Genomic DNA, 13,191 nt, shown 5'->3' with positions numbered 1-13,191 from the left:
GTAATGCTCTGGTGCCCTGGGTTCGGATCACACCATAGCACAGTGTTCTTCAAAGTTGGGGGCACGACACGCAGGTGGGTCACGGGTGGGTGTCGGGAGGGTCGCGGAGCCGTTGTCCGCGGCTCTCCCGATCGTGCAAAGCCCTGTGCAGCGGCCGGCTTTTCATAACGCCGGCTGCAAGCAGCCGCGAACATGTTAAAAAAAAAATTTGGCCGCATCACGCATGCGCGCAGGATGGTCGGCGCGCACGATAATCGGGCACGCATGCGCAGTGCGGCCGCTATTTTTTTAAACAGTTGCAGCTTTTTGTTTTACAAGCTCTGTAGTGGTTTCTATTCAGTTATTCATTCATTTTATTCATTTAATTTTTATTTTTTTCATTTATTTTATACATTATATTTTTTTTACAAGTTCGGGGGGGTTTTATTCATTTTTTTCATTTATTTTACTCATTTTATTTTTTTACAAGTTCAGGGGGGGTTTTATTTGATAAAATGTTACAGGAAAAAAATTCAGAACTTTGGACAGATGGAGACTCCATACTTTCCGACACCAGAAGGCTTCACCTTCATTCAGCAGGTTCCATTGGAGGAGCGTGTATGAGGGCCAAAGGGACCCAAAACCACTTCCTCCATTTTTGTCAGCAGCAAACAAGGTAAGAGAAAATGGTGGGTCGCGCAGGTCGGCCGGCGTGGGTCATGAAGGTTGGTCGGCGTGGGTCGCGAAGGTCGGCTGGGTTGGGTCCCGAAGGTTGGCCGGTTGATAAAAATGGGTCCCCGGAAAAAAGTTTGAAGAACACTGCCTTAGCAAATGGTTTAATTTGAATTTAATTTTAAAAATATGGAATTGGCCATTAAATGATTGTCTTGTTTACTAATGTCCTTACCCGGTCTGTCTGTCCTACATGTGACTCCAGATCCACAGCAATGTGGTTGACTCTTAAATGCCTCTTTGCAATAGCCTAAAAAGCCATGTAGTTCAAGGGCGATTAGGGATGTCCACATCCCCTGAAGGAATAAAAATACATTTTATTAGAAAATGCTAACCACTGTGTAAAAACATATTGGTTGTTTTTTCCCCCAGATGTTTGGAGGTGGAAATAGCAACGGCAGCTTTATGGCTGGTATTGCTCTCGCCAGCACATTCCTATTTCTCTGTTCTGGATTTATTTTTTAGCGTCTCATAACAATTCAGTTCTAATTTTTAAAAATGGGTCGTTCAAAAACTTAATTTGATCTCCTTCCAAATTGAGTAATCACCATTTCCAATGACTGAATAAGTGATGTGTTTATAACAGAGGATGCAATGAAAGTTATTGGATTTTTGTAAATTACTTCTGTGTTCCAGGTGCTTACATTTGGTTTAGTTTATTGTCTCTGAATAAAGTAATTTACCATTTTATTACATTCAGTCCCTACTGCCGCTTAGGGAATCAGAATCAATTATTCTGTCAGCTCTACCATGGAAACCATAGATTAATGGTCTCGGCTATCAATTCTCAAACATTTACACGCGTGACTCTCCGATCTTGTCCATTGCCTCCCTGCTGCAAGTGAGGACCGAATATTTGGCGTTCCAGCCAAAAAGCTATTTACTTTTAGCGGAGAATCCCAGCCGCAAGCGAGGTCGGAGGATTTCCGCACACATTTTAATGCATTTATAGACTACCCTTGTTTACCAACCAAACCAAACGGTGCCTCTGTATCAGTGCCAGCATACCAAAGGAAGGGTACTTTGGGCACACCAAGCTCAAATCTGAACTCACTGAGCGGGATTCTCCGTTAGCCGACGCTGAAATCGTGAAAGGTGATTGGGCGAGAATCGGTTCCGACGATGAAATTGAGGCAGGTGCCGATTTGACTTCAAAACGAAACGCTCCAGGATCTCAACAGCGGCGTCAATGCATTCCAGAACGCACTTACAGTCGACACTGTTTGCACATCATTAACGGGCCCGACCCAGAATTCTCCGGGGCCTCCACGTATCTCTGCCTCCGATGGGCCGAGTTCCCGATGGCGTGGTTCACTTGTGCTTTTAAAAACCGTGAAACCGGCTTGGCAGCTGCTGAGGGAGTGAGAGGGGGTACAAAAGGTCGGGGGGATTCTCCCAGGGCTGGGGAAAGTAGTGGGGGGTGGCCAGGAGGTGGACTGTGGGGTCGGGGTGAACGGGCATGTCACACCATTGCCATAGCCGGCAAGGCAGCCATGCAGCTGTGTACACCGCTAACAGACCACTTTGAACCTAGTGCCATGGGTTGTATAGGTGTCACCCCCTGGGCACCTCCTTGGGTGCCCTTTGGCCCCAGCCAACCCACCAGCTGTATCAGCACGCTCCAGAATAACCAGTGTGTAGCGCACAAAGACTCACGAGAGACGAACAGAGATGAAGTCGATGAGGCTTTACTAAGCGTGACTTGTTTCCCGCAGTTCAGTAGCTGACTGGCCTGCGGGGGAGAGCTCCAGTTTCTTATACTCCGCCTTCAGGGCGGAGCTAGAGGTCAACAGCCAACCAGGACCCGGGATCTGTCAGCCAATGACATCACGGCTTCACAGTCCCACATGACCCCTAATGCATACTACCACACAGTGCCATCCTTTTGGCTTGGATAAGTGTGTATGGGGAGTGTAATGTGTATGTGCGGCTACAGCCTGTCAGCCTCCCGAGTGTCGATCACGGACCTGGCGAATCCCACACCGTTTGTCATTGGAATCGATTGTGTTCCACGCGGCATCGGTACTAGCCCCTTACCAGTAGCGCCACCAGTTTTTCTGTCGTAAAAGTCCATGGATTCTGCGTCGGTGTCAACACTTAGTCTCAGAAACAGAGAATCCCGCCCCTGGTCTTCAAACCCAATCTATGCACTGTTCTATGCAGTTTGTTCAATTGGCACAACCTATGAAATTAATTAACTGTGCTTGGTTTGTGGAGACTGGACACCCAGGTTTTTCCACTCGAGCCAGCGATGGGCATCGTGGAGGGTGGGACCAGAAATGTAGAATCTGGCCAAAAGCCAGAATAAAGCGCATACTCAGTAAGCTTTGCGCATGTGAAGTTGGAGACAGCCTGAGTGAGAGAGCTAGAGTGAGGTTTGAAACTTGGTAATTTGGAGCAGTGTGATAATTAAAGAGATAAGTGGTAAATTTAATTTTCCTGTTTTTCTGTTAAAAGTTTAGTGGTCCAGTTAGCTGGAGTTGCCCCCACCTAATTGCTGAGTGGCAGCTATCTGTCAATCACCTGAAACCGGATTAGAGGCAAAAGGTGTAAATTGCATTCTTTTGTTTGAAGCTTAACTAGTGTGTCATCTCATTTCAGCTGGGCTCTATATAAGAGAGAGGCATGAACCACACTCTCTGCTGAGTGAGAGAGCCAGATTGGGGATTGAAACTTGGTCATTTGGAGCAGTGTGGTAATTCGGTGCAGAGTGGGAGGAGGTGCTTTTCCCCTTCCATTTTGTTTTCTTTCTTCTTGGTTTATAACTGTTAATCTGCAGGGAGAGATCCAGAGAGCATCCTGGGAAGGTAAGTGATATGAAGATCTACCTCATTTAGGGAGCTGTGACCAGGAGAAGCAGAGTGCTGTGTGGGGGAAGGTAAGTGACCAGGAGAAGCAGAGTGCTGTGTGGGGGAAGGTAAGTGACCAGGAGAAGCCGAGTGCTGTGTGTGTGTGTGTGTGTGGGGGGGGGGGGGGGGGCAGGGTGATGCACTATCAATTACCACAAAGAGGAGAGTAGTGGAATAATCGAGGCTTTATTGAGCAAAGATGTTGTGCCTCCTGTAGTTGGAACCAGAATGGCTGCAGCACCGGCGAGCACACACATTTATACGCCGCCTACTGAGTGGAGCTAGCAGGCAGGAATTTACCCATGTACCTCTACAATATGGGCAGTGCCATAATACATGTAATACAACTAGTGGTGACTACCACATTCACCCCTGTTAGAAAAGAGTCCAAAGGGGGTGGTGGAAAACTACCACATTCACCCCCTGTTAAAAAAGAGTCCGGCGGGGGTGGTGGAAAACATTATAAGTTAAATCTGTTGGGGGCCTTGACCCTCTGTGATCGCCTCAGTCCTGGTGGTGATGTGGGTACCGACTTGGTCACCTGTGACTCCGGGAGCATGTTGCCCTTGTCTTCGTCACCCCTGAGTGGAACCAGTGGGAGGACAGATCCTACTGGGGTGGGGGCTGCGGTGAGGTTCGCTGGAGGGAGGGTGGGTGGCGCAGGGGTGAATGAGGCAACCGGGGGTGGTGGGGGCGGTGTCAGGTCGGGGGTCGTGGGTGGGGATCCAGCAGGTGCCAGGTCCCGGAGGGAGACTGTGTCCTGGCGCCCGTCGGGGTGTGCCACGTAGGCGTACTGCGGGTTTGCTTGTAGGAGGTGGACTTTTTCAACCAAGGGGTCCGACTTATGGGTCCGCATTTGCTTCCGAAGGAGGACGGGCCCAGGAACTGTCAGCCGTGTTGGGAGCGAGACCTCGGAGGTGGACTTCCTGTGGAAGGCAAACACCCATTCGTGAGGGTTCTCATTATCGCTGTGCAGAGGAGCGAACGGATGGAGTGGAGCGTGTCGGGGAGGACCTCCTGCCAGCGAGAGACCAGGAGATTTTTAGACTGCAGGGCCAGCAGGACGGCCTTCCAGACTGTCCTGTTCTCCCTCTCCACCTTCCCGTTTCCCCGGGGGTTGTAGCTGGTCGTCCTGCTCGAGGCAATGCCCTTGCTGAGCAGGAACTGATGCAGCTCATCACTCATGAAGGAGGATCCCCGATCGCTGTGGATGTAGGTGGGGAAACCGAACAGAGTAAAGATGCTGTGGAGGGCTTTAATTACCGTGGCAGAAGTCATATCGGGGCAGGGGATGGCGAAACGGAACCGGGAGTACTCATCAATCACGTTCAGAAACTACGTGTTGCGGTCGGTGGAGGGGAGGGGCCCTTTGAAGTCCATGCTGAGGCGCTCAAAGGGGCGGGAGGCCTTCACCAGGTGCGCTCGATCTGGCCGATTGAAGTGAGGCTTGCACTCCGCGCAGACCTGGCAGTCTCTGGTGACGGTCCTGACCTCCTCAATGGAGTAGGGCAGGTTGCGGGCCTTGATGAAATAGAAGAACCGGGTGACCCCCGGATGGCAGAGGTCATAGTGGAGAGCCCGGAGTCGGTCAACTTGTGCGCTGGCACTTGTACTGCGGGATAGGGCACCAGGGGACTCATTGAGCTTCCCTGGGCGATACAAGATCTCATAGTTATAGGTGGAGAGCTCGATCCTCCACCTCAAGATCTTGTCATTTTTGATCTTGCCCCGCTGTGTATTATTAAACATAAAGGCAACCGACTGTTCGTCATTACAGTGAGGAGAGTGAATCTCCTGCCGGCCAGGTAATGCCTCCAATGCCCAATGCCACAGCATCCACAATGGCTTGGGCCTCCTTTTGGACAGAGGAGAGCTGAATTTCGGAGGCATGGAGGGTGCGGGAAAAGAAGGCCACGGGCCTGCCCGCCTGGTTGAGGGTGGCGGCCAGAGCTACGTCCGATGCATCGCGCTCCACCTGGAAGGAGAGGGACTCGTCGACCGTGTGCATCGTAGCCTTGGCGATGTCTCCCTTGATACGCTTGAAGGCCTGGCGGGCCTCAGCCGTCAGGGGAAAAACTGTGGACTGAATGAGTGGGCGTGCCTTGTCTGCATAATTAGGGACCCACTGGGCATAGTAGGAGAAAAACCCCAGGCATCGTTTCAGTGCCTTGGGGCTGTGGGGGAGTGGGAGTTCCATGATGGGTCACATGCGGTCGGGGTCGGGCCCTGGGACTCCATTTTCACGACATAGCCAAGGATGGCTAAGCGGTTGGTGCGGAACACGCATTTCTCCTTATTGTATGTGAGATTAACGACTTTGGAGGAATTTTTGGAGGTTTGCGTCGTGGTCATGATGGTTGTGGCCGCTGATGGTGACGTTATCTAGGTACGGGAAGGTGGCCCGCAGTCCATACCGGTCAATCATTCGGTCCTTCTCTCGCTGGAAGACCGAGACCTCATTAGTGATGCCAAAGAGAACCCTAAGGAAGTGATAGAGGCGACCATCTGCTTCGAAAGCAGTGTATTGGCGGTCCTCCGGGCGGATGGGGAGCTGGTGGTAGGCGGACTTCAAGTCCACTGTGGAAAAGACTCGATAATGCGCAATCTGATTGACCATGTCAGATATGCGTGGGAGGGGGTACGCGTTGAGCTGCGTGTACCGATTGATGGTCTGACTGTAGTCAATGACCATTCTATGCTTCTCCCCGGCCTTTGCTACTACCACTTGAGCTCTCCTGGGGCTGTTGCTGGCCTCAATGATCCCTTCCCGCAGAAGCCGTTGGAAGGTCCTGTCCTGGGCACTGTACCGTCTGCTCCTGGTGGCAATGGGTTTGCAATCCGAGGTGAGGTTCGCAAACCGGGAAGGTGGATCAACCTTAAGGGTCGTGAGGGGTCTGCCGAATTTTAAGGTTAGGCTTTGGAGAAGGCACTGAAAGTCCAGGCCGAGTAACAGAGCAGCGCAGAGGTGGGGGAGGACATAGAGCCGGAAGTTGCTGAACTCCTGGACGGTGAGGGTCGCGATGCAGTACCCCCGGATTTCCACGGAATGGGATCCGGAGGCCAGGGAGATTTTCTGGGTGACGGGGTGTACCGGGAGGCAACAGCGTCTTAACGTAGTGGGGTGGATGAAGCTCTCTGCGCTCTCAGAGTCAAAAAGGCAGGTTGTCTGGTGCCCATCGATCTTCACCGTCGTCGTCGCGGTCGCGAGGTTGCAGGGCTGGGACTGATCCAAGGTGATCGAGGCAAGCTGCGGCAGATGCTGGGAGGTTCCGGGCTGGTCGGCGGTGGTGGAGGTAGCGGCAGGCGATGAACGGCCTGACGAGCAGGGGTCCTGAGACGCCGTCCAAAATGGCGTCGACACCCGCCCACAGCGGGTGACATCAAAGATGGCGGCGCCCACAGGCCGCACGTGGCTTGCGGTGAAGAAGATGGCGGCGCCCACGGGCCGCAGGTGGCTTGCGAAGGGGACAATGGCGGCGCCCGTGGGTTGCATGTGGGGGGTATAGGAACGCCAGGCCTGGAAACAGCGGCGACCGACCGGGCCTGGCAAACAGAAACAAAGCGTCCCTTCTTCTCACAGCCGTTGCAGGTCGGGCAGTGCTGCCTGGGGTGTTTGTTATGCCCGCAAAAATAGCACTTAGGGCCCCCCAGAGTTGGCTGACTGCCGCGCGGTGCAGGCTTGCGGTGAGCTGGAGGCGGCAGCTGGTGGGGCCCACAATGCCCACCAGGGTGCTGCGTGGTTGGGGGCGTAGGACTGGACATTATGGGAGGTCATTTCTAACGAATTAGTGAGCTGCCTAGTTCCTGCAAGATCAAGCTTGGCCCCTTCCAGTAGCCGCTGGCGAAGGTACGCAGACTTCATGCCCGGAACGTAAGCGTCTCGAATTAAAAGTTTGGTGTGCTGGACTGCCGAAACTGCCTGGCAGTCACAGTTCCTACCTAGGATGTGCATGGCACGCCAGAAATCATCCAGAGACTCCCGGGGAGTTGCTGTCTCGTAACCAGGAGGTGCCTGACGTATACTTGATTGTCCATGACTTTGGAGTTAGTGGGCGCATCCCGGATGAGAGGAAAAATGTCAGGGCTCACCCGTGAATAGAGGACTTGGAACTTCTGCGAGTCCGAGGGTTCCCCAGCGGATGTTTGGAGGTAGCTTTCGAAGCAGGCTAGCCAGTGGTCAAAGGCGGACATAGCGTTGGCTGCTTGAGGGCTCAGCTGCAGGCGATCAGGCTTGATGCGGAGATCCATCATTGTAAAAAAATCTTTGCCCAATAAATTGATGCACTATCAATTACCACAAAGGCGAGAGTAGTGGAATAATCGAGGCTTTATTGAGCAAAGATGTTGTGCCTCCTGTAGCTGGAACCAGAATGTCTGCAGCACACACATTTAGACGCCGCCTACTGGGCGGAGCTAGCAGGCAGGAATTTACCCATGTACCTCTACTACATGGGCTGTGCCGTAATACATGTAATACAACTAGTGATGACTACCACCCAGTGGCTACTCTTGATTTTCTGAAACTGACAGCGAGGTCGGACTAATAAAACCTTAAGTGACATCTCAGGAGGGCTGTGATTTGATCGGCTGATAGGGAGCTGTGCTAAATTTGAATATCCATTTAAATTACTGGTTCGAAATTGCATTGAGACTGAAGTAATAAGGATACATATATTTTTAAAAATAAAATATTGATGGAGGGTTTGTGATGTGCTGTTTGTGCGTGATGTGGGAACTGGTGGACCTCATTGGGGTTCTCAGTGAGCACGTCTGTAGTAAGTATTGGTTGCTTGAGGAACTCTGGCTCAGAGTTGATGAGCTGGATTCTGAGCTTCGGACTCTGCGACATATCAGGGAGGGGGAGAGATAGTTGGACACTGCGTTCCAGGAGCCAGTCACACCCCTTAGATTAAATACCTTGAATTCGGCCAGTGGTCCAGGACAGGAGGGTGTGGCTACAAGTGAGGCAGATAGAGGGATCCAGGAGGTAGGGTTTCAGGAACCTCAGTCCCTGAACTTGTCCCACAGGTTCAAAATTCTTGCTCCCTGTATGGACGGGAATGAGGTCTGCAGCGAGGATGAGCAAACTGACCACAGCCCAGTGGTACAGGGAGCTGTTCAAGTGGGGGGAGAAAAAAGAAATGTGGACGTAATCGGGGATAGTATAGTTAGGGGCATTGACTCTGTTCTCTGTGACCAGGATCGAGAATCCCGAAGATTGTGTTGCCTACCTGGTGCTTGGGTTCAGGATATCTCATCTGGGCTGCAGAGGAACCTAGAGCGGGAGGGTAAAGATCCAGTTGTCGTGGTCCACGTTGCTACCAATGACATAGGTAGAACAGGAACAGAGGTTCTGCTAAATGGGTATGAACAGCTAGGAGCTAAACTAAAAAGCAGAACCAAAAAGGTAATAATCTCTGGATCACTACCTGAGCCACGAGCTAATTGGCACAGGGTCAATAAGATTAAGGAGGTAAATGCATGTCCCAAAGATTGGTGTGGGAGAAATGGGTTTGAATTCATGGGACATTGGCACCAGTACTGGGGAAGAGGGGACCTGTTCCGAAGGGATGGTCTTCATCTCAATCATGCTGGGACGAGAATCCTAGCAAATTGGTAACTAGAGCTGTAGTAAGGGCTTTAAACTAAATAGGGGGGAGTGTTCCGATCGCGGAGAAACTAGAAAACCCAATTTCAATGAGGAGGCAAGAGTGCAGCTTAGCAATGTGGTTGATGGTTACCAGAAAATAAAAGTAAGAGACAGAACAGGTTACATTATCTAACATTAAAATAAGTTTAAAAGCTTTGTTTCTAAATGCAAAAAGGATTCGTAACAAACTTAATGAGCTAGCGGCGCAAATAGAAACAAAAGGTTATGACTTGGTGGGAATTACTGAAACGTGGTTACAGGGAGACCAGGACTGAGAATTGAATATCCAAGGGTACGCAGTATTTCGGAAAGATAGGGTGAAAGGAAGAGGAAGTGGTGTAGCCCTGCTGGTGAGGGAAGGGATCAGCGCTGTAATGGGAAATGACATAAGCACTGGAGATCAAGATGTGGAATCAGTCTGGGTAGAAATAAGAAATAACAAAGGGAAGAAGTCCTTGGTAGGAGTAATCTATAGTTCCCCAAACAGTAGTTCTACAGTGGGCCACAGTATAAACCAGGAAATACTGAGGGCTTGCAAGAAAGGTACGGCAATAATAATGGGTGATTTTAATATGCACATAGACTGGAGGAATCAAATTGGCAAGGGTAGCTTGGAGGCAGAGTTCATTGAAGGCATTCGAGATTGTTTCCTGGAACAGTATGTTGGGGAACCAACCAGGGAGAAGGCTACTCTCGATTTGGTATTCTGTAATGAGGAGAGATTAACCCTAGAGTCCCACACTAGGGTTCTGGAATTAAACAAAGGAAATTACATGGGCTTGAGGACAGATTGGGCCCGTATTGACTGGGCAAGAAGACCAAAAGGTGGGATAGCTGATGGGCAGTGGCAGTTGTTTCAGGAGATACTCAATTCCTCACAACTAAAATATATCCCAGTGAGGAAGAAAAATGGGAAGAGGGGTAAAAAAACATCCATGGCTAAATAAGGAGGTCAAGGACATTATAAAGACAAAAATTAAGATATATCATATTGCAAAGGCGAGTGGCAGACTAGAAGATTGTGGAACTTTCAAACATAATTAAAAGGATACTAAAAAAGTAATAAAAAAGCTAAGGTAAATTACAAAAAAGAATTAGCACAGAACATCAAAAAGAATAGCAAAAACATCTACAGGTACATAAAAGGGAAGAGAGTCGCAAAGGTGAATGTTGGCCTCTTGGAAGGTGAAACTGGTGAGGTAATAGTGGGGAACACAGAAATGGCAGAGATGCTAAATCAATACTTTGCCCCAGTTTTCACGGTGGAGGGCACGAGTGCCATTCCTATAGGAACGGGCAATTCGGAGGTAATAGAAAAGGTGAAACTTGGAAAAATCAGCATCAATAGGGAAACGGTGCTCGACAAATTCTTGGGTTTGAGGGCAAACAAGTCCCCAGGGCCTGATGGCCTACATCCTAGGGTGTTAACGGAAGTGGCAGCAGAGATAGTGGATCCATTGGTTATGATATTCCAAAATTTCATGGACATGGAAAAGGTTCCAGTGGATTGGAAAAATGCTGACATAACACCCGTATTCAAAAAGGGAGGGAGGCAGAATGTGGGAAATTACAGACCAGTTAGTTTAATATCTGTTGTTGGAAAATTGTTAGAATCAATTATCAAGGAAATAAAATCAGGACAATTGGAAAACCAAAGCTCTATCCATCAGAGTCAGCATGGCTTTGCGAAGGGCAAATCATGTTTGACTAATTTGCTTGAGTTCTTCAAAGATGTGACAAGCAAAGTGGATAATGGGGATCCTATAGATGTAATATATCTGGACTTCCGGAAGGCGTTTAATAAGGTGCCGCACAGAAGGTTAATTCAGAATGTGAGATCACATGGGATTAGGGGTAACTTATTAGCTTGGATAGAAGACTGGCTGATGGACAGGAAACAGAGAGTTGGGGTAAATGGGTCTTTTTCTGGATGGCAAGTTGTAACTAGTGGGGTGCCACAGCATCCGGTCCTTGGGCCCCAGCTATTTACAATCTATATAAATGAGTTGGATGCAGGATAGAAGGTTCTATAGCCAAAATTGCAGATGACACAGAAATAGGTGGGGCAGTAAGCTGCAATGAGGAAATAAGAACCTTACAAATGGATATAGATAGGTTAGGAGAGTGGGCCAAATTGTGGCAGATGGAGTTTAACGTGGATAAGTGTGAGGTCATGCATTTTGGTCGAAAAAATGGAAAGGCAATTTATTATCTAAATGCAGAGAGACTTTGGAATGCTCCGATGCAGAGGGCTCTGGGTGCCCTCATACATGAGTCGCAGAAAACAAGCATGCAGGTGCAGCAGGTAATAAAGAAAGCAAATGGAATGTTGGCATTTATAGCAAAAGGAATTGAGTATAAAGGTAAGGAAGTGTTGCAACTATACAAGGCATTGGTGAGACAACACCTAGAGTATTGTGCATAGTTGTGGTCCCCTTATTTGAGGAAAGATGTAGTGGCATTGGAGGCAGTTCAGTCGGTTGATTCCAGAGATGAGGGGCTGGATTCTCCCACCTTATCTGACGCAAGAACGCCACGGGCGAGAGGCGGACAATGGAGAACTCTATTGACCTCGGGCGGGATTCTCCAGTCGCCGGGTGAACGCGGCCGGTGAATCCCGCCCGAGAGATTGAACAGTTTATGCCTAAACTCTCTAGAGTTTAGAAGAATGAGGGGAGATCTAATTTAGGTCTACAAGATGCGTAGGGCGGCACGGTGGCACAGTGGTTAGCACTGCTGCCTCACGGCACCGAGGTCCCATGTTCGATATCGGTTCTGGGTCACGGTCCATGTGGAATTTGCACATTCTCCCTGTGTCTGCGTGGGTCTCACCCCCAAAGCCCCCAAGAAATGTGCAGAGTAGGTGGATTGACCATGCTAAATTACCCCTTAATTGGAATAAAAAATAATTGGATAGTCTAAATTTTTAAAAAATAAAGAGATGAAAATGGCTTATTGTCACAAGTCGGCTTCAAATGAAGTTACACATTCCGGCGCCTGTTCGGGGAGGCTGTTACGGGAATTGAACCGTGCTGCTGACCTGCCTTGGTCTGCTTTCAAAGCCAGCGATTTAGCCCTGTGCTAAACAGCCCCTGTAGACAAGATGCTAATAGGTATGGATAAAGTAGAATAAGAGGTAGGAAATTTAAAACAGATTTGAGGAGAAATTATTTCTCCCAAAGAGTTGTGAATTTGTGGAATTTGCTACACCAGAGTGCGGTGGATGCTGGGACGGTGAGTAAATTTAAGGAGGAGTTAGACGGGCAGGATGGCGGAGTTGAGGCCAGGATGGGATCAGCCATAATCACATTGAGACAGGCTGAATTAGGGATCTTAGGCAGCAGTGACCACAATATGATAGAATTTACCCTGGAATCAGATGGAACGGTATGACAATTAAATAAGGGTAACTACAAAGACGTGAGGGAGGAGCTGGCCAGAGTTGATTGGAAAAGGAGCCTAGCAGGGAAGAACAGTGGAACAGCAATGGCAGGAGTTTGGGGGAGTTATTCGGGGGGGGGCACAGCAGAAATTCACCCCAGGAGGAACCAGGAGGAGGAAACATGCTAAAGGGAGGACAAGGCATCCATGGTTGACAAGGGAAGTCAAGGACAGCACAAACGCAAAAGAAAAACCTTACAAAGTGGCAAGGATTAGTGAGAAGTCAGAGGATTAGGAAGCCTTTAAAAGCAAGCAGAAGACAACTAAAAAAGCAATAAGGGGAGAGAAGATGAAATATGGGTTCAAGCTAGCTAGTCAGTTAAAAGAAGATGGGAAGAGTTTTTTTTCAATATATAAAAGGTAAGAAGTGCAAAAATAGACATTGGACCACTGGAAAACATGGCTGCAGAAGTAATAATAGGAAACAAAGAAATGGCAGACAACTGAACAGGTACTTTGCACCAGTCGCATCAGTCTTCACAGTGGAAGACACCAGTAGGATGCCAGAGTACCAGAAGAATCACGGGACAGAAGTGAGTG

General features: G+C 49.3%; 1 protein-coding gene across 1 annotated transcript in view; it reads right to left on the bottom strand.

The window, feature by feature from the left end:
• LOC140427401 (melatonin receptor type 1A-like) overlaps positions 1-13,191 on the bottom strand; it is a 79,181-nt gene that overhangs the window by 2,084 nt on the left and 63,906 nt on the right. The gene's annotated exons all lie outside the window — the stretch shown is intronic.

This window comes from Scyliorhinus torazame, chromosome 7, assembly GCF_047496885.1.
Source record: "Scyliorhinus torazame isolate Kashiwa2021f chromosome 7, sScyTor2.1, whole genome shotgun sequence".
Lineage (NCBI taxonomy): Eukaryota > Metazoa > Chordata > Chondrichthyes > Carcharhiniformes > Scyliorhinidae > Scyliorhinus > Scyliorhinus torazame.
This window is presented reverse-complemented; position numbering and strand designations above follow the sequence as displayed.